This window comes from Mustela putorius, unplaced genomic scaffold (assembly GCF_011764305.1).
Source record: "Mustela putorius furo isolate JIRA1106 unplaced genomic scaffold, ASM1176430v1.1 tig00000831_pilon_pilon_pilon, whole genome shotgun sequence".
NCBI classification, from domain to species: Eukaryota; Metazoa; Chordata; class Mammalia; order Carnivora; family Mustelidae; genus Mustela; species Mustela putorius.
The window spans coordinates 1581405-1593523 of record NW_025421490.1 but is presented as its reverse complement, the minus strand read 5'-3'; the positions used below and the strand labels follow the sequence as shown (position 1 = coordinate 1593523).

The window sequence follows — 12119 nt, the reverse complement described above, 5'->3', positions numbered from 1 at the left end:
TTTGTTATAGCGGTCCAAACAGACTAAGAGGGATTATTGATATGGATAGGCTTTGATCTATCATATTTCTATTGAGCTTTCGTTGTTCTACCTCCTCTTATTCTTCATTTCCGCTTTCTTTCAGATTTACTGCTCTGCTTTTTTTAATTCTATTTTCTTCGCTAGTTAACTGCTACACTATACTATACGTGTGTGTGTGTGTATCTGTGTGTGTGTCTTAGGGGTTACTGTAGGGTTGATATTTTACATCTTTAAATTATCATAGTCGATATTAAGCAATGTTATACCTTCATGGACAGCAGAAGAACCTGATAGTCATCCGTCCCATTTCCTTCCTCTTGGCCTTTGTACTACTGTTGTTGTCAAGCATTTTGTGCAGCATTATTACTTTTTCTTTAAACAATGATCTTTCTAAGAGATTGAACGTAAGAAAAATTGCATCATAATGAGGCATTTACCTGCCATTTCTGGTTTTCTACATCCCTTTGTGTCAATCCATATTCCCATCTGGTACCATTTTCCTTCTCCTTGATGTACTTCTTTTAATATTTCTTGTAGCATAGCTGGGCTGGTGATGAATTCTTTTGATTTCCCATCCCTACAACCTTGAGCTCAGTGGATTTGCTTAGGAGTCTCCTGATACCCAATGGAAAAATCCTTCCGCCAGGGAACAGAATAATGTTTCCATTAAACTGGTGGCTGAAATGGTTCCCTGACCATTTGGGGCTCAGTGGGTCACCAAAATAACAGATACAGAAGGGAGAGCTGTATTTTCTAGAATTGTCAGTATTTATTCCTAAAGGGAGATTGGATTGTTGCTATATAAAGTGGGTGAGAAAGACTATCTAGAACCCAGGAGGTTTGCTGGGATGCCCCTTGGTGCTTCATTGTCTCCTAGTCCTGCTCAGTGGAAAGCTGAAGCAACCAAGTAAAGACAGGACCACCAAGGATTCCAACCCTACAGGAGTAAAGGTGTGAGTCATCCCAGCACATAAGGAACTCTAACTCTAATGTCCGGCATGCTGATAGAGGGTTACGGAAATGTGCTATGGATATGGAAGAACGAACCTATGAATATCAACCTGGGTCTTACGACCAGCTATTGAATCAGTTACCTTATAGGTAACTATCTTATAGGAGGATTATTGATGCTGGCTATTTTTAAAAATCACATATAATATGATATTTTATCCCTCCCCTCCATCTTGTCAATACATATCATATTATATATATGCATATTACATAGGTAGAATTACTGATAGAATTTTGTGCATCTGTTGTCATTTTAAGACTCTCTTTTCTCATCTGTTCTTGCATGGAGTGTGACCTTGAAATCCCTGCCAGGATATTTTCCCCAAATTTCTTTTATTAACATATAATATATTATTTATTTCAGGGGTACGGGTCTGTGATTCATCAGTCTTAGACAATTCACAGCACTCACCATGGCACATGCCCTCCCCCGTGTCCATCACCCAGCCACCCCAGTCCTCCTACTCCCAGTCCTCCTACCTCCACTCCAGCAACCCTCAGTTTGTTTCTTGAGATTAAGAGTCTCTTACGGTTTGTCTCCCTCTCTTGTTTCATTTTTCCCTCCCTTCCCCTATGATCTTCTGTCTTGTTTCTCAAATTCCTCATATCACTGAGATCATATGATAATTGTCTTTCTCTGGTTGACTTATTTTACTTAGCATAATATCCTCTAGTTTCAACCACATCACGGCAAATGGCAAGATTTAATTTTTGATGGCTGCATAGTATTCCATTGTATATCTACACCACATCTTCTTTATCCATTCATCTGCTGATGGACAGCTAGGCTCTTTCCATAGTTTGGCTATTGTGGACATTGCTGTTGTAAACACTGGGGTGCAGATGCTCCTTCGCATAACTGCATCCAAACGTTTTCTAATAAATCATTTCTCTCCCTAAGTCTAAGTCCACTTTTCACAAGAAATCTCCTGGAAGAGAAGAGCAGAGGCTTTCTGCCATCTTGCCACACATTTCACAGCGACTCTCCATCTTACTACTTAAGCAAGCTATTGACTCCCACACTCAGGTTTTTATAGTTTTGAGTTCAGGCATCACAAATGTTAGTGATATTTATCATTGAGTGTGTAGACTAGAAGTAACAAACGAGGGGCCCGAGGGAGGGAGGGGAGTCGGGAAGCACAGGTGTGTGTCTTCCCCATCAACTGTAATTATTCTACTGGTCCTTACCTCTCTCCAAACCTCCTCAGTTTCTATAGCTAACATCACTTCATTTCCTTCTCCCAAAGCAAATCTTTGACAAGAGGAGTACTGAGCCCAGTTCAGTTTACCAAGACTTGAGGATGACATAATAAAATTAAAAATAGTATCCCTCTGTCTTGAGACTGCTGTAAGGAATAAATTAGTTAATACACGAAAGTGGTTAGAACGTTGCCCGACCCATCATATGTGATCAGCATAGGCTAGTTTCTATCATTGTTATAATTATCGTTGTTATTATTAAATCATTTGGCTCTGCATCTTAAAGTAGCTGAGACCAACACTAGGAAAGAAGGAGACGAAATTGGCCTGGGGAAAGGGGGAATCATTTCTCTGCTATATCAATGATATTTTCTCAGCCATTAGAATCACATGTAAAATGCTATTTTTGCAGGACAAATCCAATCTGTGCCCCTCATCTTCATAAGGATCTTATCTATGTGGTAGCTGTTTTTCTAAAAATACATACAAAAATCTAGGTTTTATGAAGTTAATCTGTTAATCTAAATGGAGAAAGACTCGGAACACAGATACCTCTTCCTTTCTTTTGGGCTGGAACACAAACGCTATGTAGGAGATGAGCCAGCCTCGCGTGACCATGGAGCAATGAGCATGGGGCCGGAAGTCACATTTTAAGGACATCTGAGAAGAAAGGTGTCCCCGTGGAGCTGCCCTTCGGGCGTTTGACTCCTACTTTTGTGACAGCTGATCTAAAAAGACAGAAGATGACTTTTGGTGAAGCCACTGTATGTTTGATTTTCTTCGGTTTGCCAAAGGTTCAAGCATAGGCAGAACATATGGCTATCTATATGAAAGGATTTAAGGAAAAACGAACAGATAATTTTGGATAAAACAAAATAATCTCTTCTACTTCCTTGAAATAGTGCAATAGAAATCATTCTTTTTTTATACATAAAGTTTTCATGTCCCCTTTAAAACTCAAAATTTGGAAATAATCATATCCATTGGAATATGTAGGGACTATGTTCTCTTATTCTCTGTAATCTTGATATTCTGACATCCGGGGCCTTGCTGACCTGAGAGGGACCGGGCCTCCAAAAGCGAGCTAGTTCCTAGAGACAGTAAACATCTTGTGGAATGCGGCTGTAATTATTCTACTGGTCCTTACCTCTCTCCAAATCTCCTCAGTTTCTATAGCTAACATCACTTCATTTCCTTCTCCCAAAGCAAATCTTTGACAAGAGGAGTACTGAGCCCAGTACTCAACCCAACCAAACCAGAGCCCATACCATCACCGCCTCCTTTTTGGGGGTCACCTTCATGGAGATGGGATGAATGTGTACTGTAGGTGTACAGAAATATTGGTTAGCCAAAGGGGTGGGCTGTAGCACAAGGCAGAAGCTCTTGTTGCTTTTGTTCTGGTCCTTTTCATGAAATCTCTTCTCTACCAAATATTCCAAGTGCCAACCCTTTCGATCTTAATCCTGCTAACTCTGTTCATGTGTGAGAACTATGAGAGAAGTACTTGTCAACTACGTCCTGCACCACAAGACCTGTGATCCCATCACTTCATCTAAGGAAGCTTGAACCATTTGACAATTCCAGTGGAAACTAGGGGAGTTCAGAAAGTTGCAGTTACTCCAGATGTATCCCCAAGGGGAGGTCTAATCAGCTATGGTGTGGGTGTGAGGGCAACAAAGCTAGCTTCTTTCAGCCATCTTGAGAGCAGACAGGGACTTCGCAATGCCAGCTGTGAGATACCAGTAACATCAGATGGGAAGTAGAATCATCTGGTGAAAGGAAAGTTCTGGAGCCATGCTGACCTGGTTTTGAAGCCCGACATTGCTGAACCAGCTTGAACGGGGTCCTCAGCTTTGGTAAGTTGGAGATCACCGTAAAGGGCAAATGTATGGGCAGACCCTGCCTATTACTGCGCCTGGTACAGAGTATGTAATGAATCAATGGAAGCTGCTTTTTTTTTTTTAAAGTAGGCTCTGTGACCAGTGGGGAGCCCAATGCAGGGCTTGAACTCACGACCCTGACATCAAGAGTCGGATGTTGAACCGACTGAGCCACCCAGGCACCCCGGAAGCTGCTACTTTTATCACAAAAGTTCATGCAATGTAAGTCACCACTTTCTGGCCTTGGTTAATTGAGTAAATAAGGTTCCTTTATTTCTAGGCTTACTCAGGCTCTTGGGGTGAGTCAACCCAAGGGACAAAATTACCTAGAATGCCTCCCTCAATATTTATCCATTTTCAGGTGACTACCAGGCTTTTTCATCTTGCTTTGCATTACTTGCAAATGTCAAAAACCTTCTAGCCACCGAAGTAATAAAAAGAGTAGCATGTATATTTTAAGATCCATATGTCATGGGTTAAAGTATTAGATATGACAGCTAGGATCAGAATGAGGTTTTGCTGATGTCTTAATAGTATGCTAAGAAAACTCCAAAATGCGTGCCCCGTCCCCATCCTCTAAACATCAGAGTGGGCACTGGAAAGATTTTTGTTAATAATACATGGGACGGCCTATCAGGCTGACCCCAGTGTCCTGCTGTCCGAAGTTCTTCCTAGGACAGGGAGGATATAAAATTCCTATACGCCAGTTTAGCAGACTATTTTTAAGTTTGTTCCTGTGGCAAAAAGTCCTTTTTTTTTTTTTTTTTAATGTTAGTCCACAACCCCATCACCTGTGCTGAGCGTGGACGCATCCCATGAGCATGAGCAACCAGTTGAAGAGCGAAGACGTGTTCTCATACTGAGGGCCTGGCTGGTTTTAGTTTGATTTTTTTTTTTTTTTTTCATTTAAGTGTGAGAGGATCATTACATACGCAGGCAAGACCTATGAGAGGTGATAACCAGACAAATACCGTATGAACTTAAACCTCGGAAAACCCACTGCCCACGGACAAATGGCCAGATTATACCCTGCTTCGTGTGCAGAGAATAGAGCTACGCTACGGGCTATTGGAGTGCTTTTCTTCTTGTTCTAAAGCTGCTTAATCCGTGTAAAATATTGTCCCAATTTATTGCTGTTAAATCCCCTTACCTTTGCCGCCGCCGTAAGTGCTGTAAATGTATCCTTCTGCTAGAATCTCAAGAAATCATTGCAAATCAAAATGACACAAATGGCTCGGAAATAAATGCAAAACCAAGGAAAAGAACGGTCTATATTGAACCTTAGGTGTGTACTTTAAAACCTATCTTTTTGTGTTACGGTTTCTTCTCGAAGACAAAAGCTCTTCCAGGCCCACCTTTAAAGACAGTCGAGATATCCTGTATCTGAATTACAGGCCTCCTTGTGCTGCACGGTGACCAGAATCCATTCTCTGTTGTCGAAGGAGGCCTCCGTGGCATATTAATTTCCTTTAGTAACTGATCTTTACTTGGAGCAGAGACTGTGGCAGGGCTGTGATAATGATCTGGAAAGCAGCAAGCAAAGGGATAAAATAGAGCAGAGCACACTGCTTGCTCAGGTTATGCTGAGGCTAAGTGTCTATAAATGGAATTAAGAGAGGAAATGATTTTGGACCAGATAGGGGAACTTGGACTTGAAGCCAAACCCATTCTTCAACTTAAATTCAGTCCTAAGCACCAGACAAACAGCCAGAGGCTTTATTTCCACTTACCCTACGGTTACCCCAGCACAAAAGAATCATAAGTGATTGACCATCACAGACTATCGTGACCGTCAGCAACTTCTTTAAAAGCCACGAGATAGAGAATGGGGCTTGAGCCCAGCTCATACACTTTGCAACTTTATATTTACCTAATGCCATACTGTCCCTGTCCTCACAAGACTTCCCAAGTGGCCAAGTGAAGAGGGAGTAGGGTGAGGTGGGAAAGTGCACTGGCTTTAGAGCCGCAGACCAGGTTCAAAGCCTCCAGGGCCCTTTGCTGTCCCTGGGCTTTGGTGAAGCCTTCCTTATCAGCAACACAGCAATAAAGATGCTAAATTTCTAGGGTCATTGGATGATGAAGGGGGATTGTTTATGGAAATCGTTGTGGACACAATAAATAGTGGTCGATGTTATCATGGTAACCCAACTGTGTTGACATTATACATTGTATTATTTACATCATTCCTTCACCAGTGAGTAAGTGGGGTGCCCTCAATTCTTATCCCCCGAGCATCCTCCTCTCAACACTCAGACCTGCTTCTACTCCCTGTGCTTCCCCAAAGAAAGTTTACCATGTGGGCCATCTCCCCTCTGCTGTTGTAGATAATCAAGGGCCACTTGGCCCTCAAGGGAGAACACCTTGCTTTCCCTTGTCAGTCTTGTCCCCACCTTGGAATAGGTCCTTTCTCTTAATTGCCCACCACAGGGAAGACACCTGCCTTTGCCCTAATCATAGTTTGTTGGAAGTTTGGAAGTAATGGACGGGAAGCAGAATTCAGACAGAAATTTACCAACACAGCCCAGGTCCCTGGGCAGGTCCTTACAAAAAGAACTCCAGCCTGCTCCAGGTCTCAGAGCTCAAGCCCAAATCACTCCAGGCCCCAGAGAGGAGGGCACTTTCCCTCCCTCCAGCTTAAGACCTGCCTCTGAGTCCACTTTTCCTCCTACATGATTAACTCTGCCTAGTGTGGTTCTTGTTGGAGAAAACCCACCCCTTACCACCCAGAGGAACATACTCTGGCCTTGGTCAAATAATAGTCTCACAATAACTGGGTGGAGAAGAGAACCTCAACTCAGGTGTGCCACAGGGACCCAGAACTTGTGCCTCCCCCTCTCCCAGCCTTTCCTGGGGTGTCACAGAGACTTGCTGAGCCTCTAGGGTTTCTAAGCAGATGAAGTTACATAACTGGAGCCCATGTCTAAGCCCTGAGATTCACTTCCAAGCTCCACTAGCTCACAGCACAGAGGTTGTGGGTGTCCTGTCTGCTCTTTCACTACTGGCTCAGGAACTGGACCCAAAGGAGCCTATAAGTCTGTAGAGAGCTGAAGGACCTGGAGAGGAGATACACAGGGAAAGCAAGAGGGCCAGAGGAATGGGCGTGGCCACTCTGACATCTCCCCCAACCCCCACATATCTATATATACACAACCATATGCAGGTACATATGTGAATATATAGTATGTATATAATATTGATTATCACAGTCAATTGAGTATATATTTGGAGAAATTTTTTTTTAAAGATTTTATTTATTTATTTGACAGAGAGAGATCACAAGTAGGCATAGAGGCAGGCAGAGAGAGAGAGAGAGGAGGAAGCAGGCTCCCTGCTGAGCAGAGTGCCCAATGCAGGACTCGATCCCAGGACCCCGAGATCATGACCTGAGCCGAAGGCAGCGGCTTAACCCACTGAGCCACCCAGGTGCCCGAGTATATATTTGAATATAAGTATTGAATATATACAATTGAATATGTGTACTTATATTAGTCAGGGTTCTCCAGGGAACAGAAAGAACAGAACTGTATATATAGAGAGAGAAATAGAGAGAGAGAGAGAGAGACAGACTTTTTTTTTTTAATAGGAATTGGCTCATGCAGTGGTGAAGGTCCAAACTCCCACAATCTGCCATCTGCAGACTGGAGATCCAGGAAAGCCGGTAGTGGCATTCAGTCCGAGTCTGAAAGCCTGACAATTTCGGGGGGCAATGGTGCAAGTTCCTGTCTGAGTCTGAAGGCCCAAGAACCAGGGATGCTGATGTCCAAGGGCAGGAGATGATGGATGTCTCAGCTCGAGCAGGGAGAGCAAATTCATCCTTTCTCCATCTTTTGTTCTAATCTCAACTGACGGGATGATACCCACCCGCCCTGCTGAGGATGATTGTCTTCGATCAGTCCACTGATGCACATGCTGATGTCTTCTGGAGACACCTTCCCAGACACCCCCAGAAATAATGGTTTATCAGCTATCTGGATGTCCCTTAGCCCGGTCAGGTTGACGCAGAAAATTAACCATCACATGTGATGTCAGTCCTGTGGTTTTGTTCCATTATATGATTCCATGTTCCTAGCAGATTCATTCTAGTCTGTCTGTGTCTGTCTATCTGTCTCTCTGTCTTGCTGGCTCTTGAAGAAGGAAGCTGCCATGTATCCAACAGTCTTAAGGAAATAAATTCTGCCGACCACTTAAGAAGCTTGGAAGCAGGTCCTTCCCCAGTCAAGCCTCCAGATGGCAGCCCTGACCAACATCTTGAATGCAGCCTTAGTGGACCCAGCTGAGCTCTTCCTGGACTCCCGACCCAAAGAAATCTTGAAATTCTTTAAGGCTTTTAGTTCCCAGCAATTTCTTATACACCGTAGAGACCAACACAGTCAATAATTCTACTAATTTTTTTTTTCGATATTAAAGCCTCCAATCCTTTCAGTATGTCTGGATCCTCATGCCTTGAGTGTTTCTTAGAAGCAGCACATAATAGAAAAGATATTAACTACCTCATTATTCAATTGTATATATATGTTTATATATATGCATGTGTATACCTCTATATAGATATGCATTTATGTGTGTATATATATTCAATTGCTCTCTTTAAGTTTTTAAGTTTTACTCCATGCATCATCTCTTTTTAAAAAATTTTCGACACTTCTTTCTTTCTTCCACTTGTCTCCTAATCTCTCCTTTAAATAGAGCCACAATGTGAGACTTAATCAGTTTTTTTTCCCCAGTAGGCTCCACACCCAACACGGGGCTTGAACTCATGACCCGAGGACCAAGAGTTGCAGGCTCTACCAACTGAGCCAGCCAGGCGCCCCGAGACTTAATCATTTTTATCTGTTTTCTTCTAACTTGTTTTCCTGTTAACAATTTTTTACATGAAAAGTGGTTGAGTCTTAATTCGATAGTTATCTGTTTTTTACTTACGTAGCCTCCAAGCACCTTTTTCCCATGGTCAGTGACCTTTTACAGAGAAACGTCCCCACCTTTGTTCTAAGTAAACACTAGACCATAGCACCAAACAATGCTGCCTGGCGACGGAATGCTGGGTAACATTCTTTGCAGTCCAGCCAACCTGGCAAGGAAAATGTTCAAGAGGGCTCTTTGTGTTGGAGCAAAGCAGCAGGATAGGACGGAGGCAAAAGTGGGAACACAGGCAGAAGCTTGCTGGCATCTGTGGGATTGATTCCTACAGGTTTAATATAGCTCACGCTAAGAGAGTACATGTTGTTGCAAAGTCAAGCACCACTAGAACTGACTGTTAAGATCGGTAACAGGAACCGAAGGCAAAGTGCTTGGAACAAATGTATGGTTTTTCTCCAAGATAGGCTGGAAAGACATGCCCCGTCTAGATACTACAGTTCTGATGTGTGCCTACAACTATGCGGAAACACTGGGTAGAGCAGAATGCTGAAGGTTTTGTCATCAGAGTGAGAACGAATTGGATTCCAGTCCCAGCTATATCCCCGCTACCTTAGTTATTCTTGGGGAGGTCACGGGGGAGATTTCAGACACTGAGTCAGTCTGGTGAGATGTAATGGGCAGACAAAATGTCCAGCACTTCATATGGACATAATCGATCCCAACTGCGAACTACAGCCAAACAAGACCAGTCCTATCTGGGGTCATAAGACAGTACATTTTACCCAGGAAGACTACTTTATTCCAAGTGTCTAAAGACTCCAACTAATTAAAACAACGGTAGTACTATTTCCAGCATGTGTGTGTGTGTGTTTGGAGGGGGTAGAATGGGGGTGTTCCTCACACCACCAGGAAATTCTTGGATACCAGCTGGGTGTACTACAATTCAACTCAATTCTGACACGGTCTACCAGGAGCTACTGTCAGACTCCACAGGTTAAGGGCTCAGTCAAATAAGACAGCCCTGCCTTAACTCCCCCCGCCCCAGCTCCCTACATTAAGGGATCAATCACAGGTCCAGAAGGGAAATATTTCCAAATAAATGGCCTTACTTTGTTAATGTACTGGAAAATTCAATATAGTCAAGATGCCAATAATCGTTAATTGATCTATACACTCAATGTGATTCCAGTAAAAAAAAAAAAATCCTAGCAGATTTGCGTGTGTGTGGAAACAAGCAAACTTAACCTAAAATTTGCACGAAACATCAAAGGAACTACAATCGCCAAAACTATTTTGTAAAAGAACAAAAGAACACACATGATCAGATTTTATGACATATAGTTATCAAGGTAGTGTGATTTTTACATAAGGATGTATGTATAGTTCAGTGAAATAGAAAATGCAATTCAGAAATAGACCCACACAAATATGGTCAACTTATTTTTGACAGAGGTACAAAGGTAATTCAACAGAGAAAGGATAGTCTTCCTAACAAATGGCCCTAAAGCAATTGGTCATCTCTATACCTCACATCTTATACAAAATTTCACTTAGACTTTATATTCAAGACTATTTTTTAAATTATAAGCTTTTAGAAGAAAACAAAGGAAGAGTTTTTATGTAAAATCTTAGGTCAGGCAGAGTTCTTTGATCTGAAAACAGAAAACAGAAACCGTAAAAGTGAAAAGATCATGCAAAAACTATCAAGATTTAAAAATGAAAACATTTTCCTCTCTGAAGGGCAATGACAAGAGAATGAAAAAACACAAACTATCAAACCAGGTCAAATATCTTCATATCTCATATTCATCAAAGGACGTGGATCCAAGATTTATAAAGAACACTCAAAGCTTAACAAATAACCCAATTTATTTTATTTTATTTTTTATTGAGATTTATTTTTATTTATTTTAGAAAAGGGGGGCAGAGGGAGAGAGAGTCTTCAGGAGACTGCACGGAGCACCGAGCCCCAATCTGGAGCTTAATCTCACGATCCTGAGATCACGACCTGAGCTGAAACCAAGGATGGGTCACTCAACCAACTGTACCACCCAGGAGCCCCACAAATAACCCAGTTTAAAGATGGCATCTGACTAGATACTTCTCTAAAGTGTAGTCATATCAACCAAGTACATGAAAAGATGTTCAACCCCATTACTCCTCAAGGAAAAGCAAATTAAAGCCATGATAGGCTACCACGACATGTCTACAAGAATGACTAAAACAAAAATAAATATATAAAACTTGCAATTCCAAGTGATGGTTAGGAAGCAAAGCGACTAAAACTTCCAGGCATTGCTGGTGGGAAATGGCCAATCACTCCAGGAAAGGGTTTGATGGTTTCTTATACAACAAAACCTACCCTTACAGTCTGACCCAGCAATCCCCCTCCAAAGTACTTAACCTAGATACGTGAAAACACACGTTCTCACAAAAGCCTGTCAATGAATGTTTACGGAAGCTTTCTTCGTAATCACTCCAGGCAGGCAACAACCTCAGTGTCCTTCGGTGGTGAATGGATTCATAAAACAGGTGATCCAAACAGCGGATTACTATTCACCATAAAAAGATACCAGCTACGCAGATGAATCACAAACGCATCGTGCTGAGTTTAAGAAGTCGGGCTCAGGGCTACATGCTATATTGCTCCCTTTCTATTACATTCTGGAAAGGACAGAGCTACAAGGATGGAGATCAGTGGCTGAACTGGCTCACGACGGGGGGAGGGTTTGACTACCAAGGAGTAGCAGGAGAGGACTTCGGAAGCGAGGGGACTGGTCTGGATGCTAATGGTGGTCATAGCTGAATTGATGTACGTGCTGAAACTCAATGGACTGTAGGCTCAGAAAGTTAATTGTACAGTATGCAAATTTAAAAAAATAGAGAAGACTAACCTTGGATTAGAAAGAACCTCAAGGAAATCATGAGTATAAAACAGAAGATGGTGGCTGCTTTCTGAGTGGAGGGAAGTTGTATTGGGGATGTAGTATGTGGAAGAGATTTTTTTTTTTAATTTTAATTTTAATTTTTTTTATTTATTTTTTATAAACATATAATGTATTTTTATCCCCAGGGGTCCAGGTCTGTGAATCGCCAGGTTTACACACTTCACAGCACTCACCATAGCACATACCCTCCCCAAAGTCCATA

The 12119-nt window shown here is 42.2% G+C and overlaps 1 long non-coding RNA gene across 1 annotated transcript; it reads right to left on the bottom strand.

Annotated features, from left to right (window-relative positions):
• Positions 1-287: 287 nt before the first annotated feature.
• Positions 288-2966, bottom strand: LOC101674348. Its single transcript, XR_200092.2, has 2 exons — positions 2785-2966; positions 288-411 (listed from the first exon to the last, which is right to left on the bottom strand). It is a non-coding gene; the product is annotated as an uncharacterized LOC101674348 (long non-coding RNA).
• Positions 2967-12119: the final 9153 nt, after the last annotated feature.